Source organism: Orycteropus afer, unplaced genomic scaffold, assembly GCF_000298275.1.
Source record: "Orycteropus afer afer isolate SDZICR_OR568_19922 unplaced genomic scaffold, OryAfe1.0 scaffold00100, whole genome shotgun sequence".
In the NCBI taxonomy this organism is placed as follows: Eukaryota; Metazoa; Chordata; class Mammalia; order Tubulidentata; family Orycteropodidae; genus Orycteropus; species Orycteropus afer.
Genome location: NW_006921687.1, coordinates 7,275,886 through 7,278,092, shown reverse-complemented (window position 1 = coordinate 7,278,092; position 2,207 = coordinate 7,275,886).

Below are 2,207 nucleotides of genomic sequence, written 5' to 3'. Positions count from 1 at the left end.
GCCCTTGGTGATAGAAAAAATGTTGGAGATTGCCTGACAGAATTTTGCAAGACCAATGGCTTATTCATCGCAAATACCTTTTCTCAACAAACATAAATGCTGATTATACATATGGACCTCATCAGACAGAATACATAGCAATCACATTGACTACATCTACAGAAACAGACAATGTAGATGCTCAATACCATCAGTCAGAACAAGGGCAAAGGCTGACTATGGAACATCAATTCCTCATATGCAAGTTCAAGTTGAAACTGATGAAAATTAAAGCAAGTCCACAAGGGCTGAAGTCCAACTTTGGGTATATCCCACCTAAATTTAGAGACCATCTTGAGAATAGATTTGATGCATTGAACACTAATATCCAAAGACCAGACAAGTTATGAGATGACATAAGAAACATCATACATGAAGAACGTAAAATGTTATTAGAAAGACAAAAAAGGAAGAAAAGACCAAAATGGATGTCAGAACAGACTCTGAAACTTGCTCTTAAATGTTGAATAAGTAAAGTGAATGGAAGAAATATGAAGTGAACAGAAGATTTCAAAGGGCAGTGTCAAAAGACAAAGTATTAGAATATGCAAAGACCAGGAGTTAGAAAAACAAAATGGAAGAACATGCTGACCATTTCTCAAGCTGAAAGAACTGAAGAAAAAATTCAGTCCTCAAGTTGCAATATTGAAGGATTCTATGGACAAAATATTGAATGACACAGTGTCCTGGATACCTAGTACCACTCTGACAAGAATATACCACAAATGGAATGGCTTGAACAAGCAGGAGTTTATTCTCTAACAGTTTGGAGGTGTGCTAGGTTGGGTTCTTGCTAAAAGGGCAAGGAGGCCACATCCCCTAACCTCCTCTAATCCCACAAGAGGAAGACAGAATCACCATCAGTAACCCAAGGACTATTCCTGTAAGGCCAGACATACTGCCTCCCTCCAGCCCTTTCACCAACCATTCCTCTCAAAGCACCCACCACCTCTCTCCTGGGTTCAATAATTCACTGCAGTGGCCACACAGAACTCACAGATTATGGGGTTTATTAGGGAAGCACCAGATTACAATTCAAGTTCAGGAAAAAACGCTCAGTCTCTCCCTGCCTGCCGTCCCTCAGCCAGCAGTCTCTCACAGTCTCTCTGCCAGCAGTGCGTGTCCCTTGGTGTCTCTCTCAGCAATGCCTGTCTCTTGCTTTTCTTTCCCAGCAGTGCATGTCTCTTTCAGCAGTGCATTTCTTCTCAGCAGCATGTCCTTCTCACCCAGTAGTCAGAGAGAGACTTCTGCCTCTAGGAGGCCTCCTTTTGAGCTCGGCAGAGTGGCCAAACCAACCATTCATAACATCAGAATTCTAAGCACCTGAGAGAGAGTGGAAACCTCCCAGAACACTGTTTTGTGCCACTCCCAACAGAAATATCCCAGTTGGATAACATTTACAATCAGGAGCTCCTCAGTTGCTCATTCCACCACTGAGTTTACAAAGACTTACGGCTAGAAAAGCCATACCAGGTAATTTACTACACTGCAGTTCTCTAGAGAAGTGAAACAAGTAAAGCTTATATATATATAAAGAGAAAGAGAATTTTATCTTAGGAAAATGGCTCACACACTTATAGAAACTGGCAAGTCCCAAGTTCTTGGATCAAACATCAAGTTGGAAGATTTTCCTCACTCACACAGCTGCAAGGGGTGACAAGCTCAAGGTTGGCAGGCAGTATACTGGCTGTTGACTCTAACAAATGATGAATCCAAGATCTCCAGGCTGAATGGTGGATTGTTTGCTCACGGACAGTTGAAGGCAGCACAACAGGATCCCAATCCACAGAAGAGTGTCTCTTTTCCCAGGATGTCCATAAATAATTTGGAAGCAGGCCACACCCCTAGGGAAACGCTCTTTCAATGGATTGGCTACTCAAAACATATACATCCGATCCCGTCATGGGAATAATCCACATCACAACTGCTTAAACCACACAGAATTGTGGTCCAGCCAAGTTGACACACAGCTCCAACTATCACAGGAGGCTTTAAGTTCAAGTTCAAAGTGCCAGGCTCTAGGGGCTGGGTGAAAGCCCCTCGACTTTGGGCTTCAGCTCTGCCTCCTGCTCCCAACACACTGAAGCTAGAGGCTTTTATTCACTAAGACAGCTGCTGCCTGCTGAGACTGACAAGCCCAAGGTTGACAAGTAAAAAGGCACAGTCCC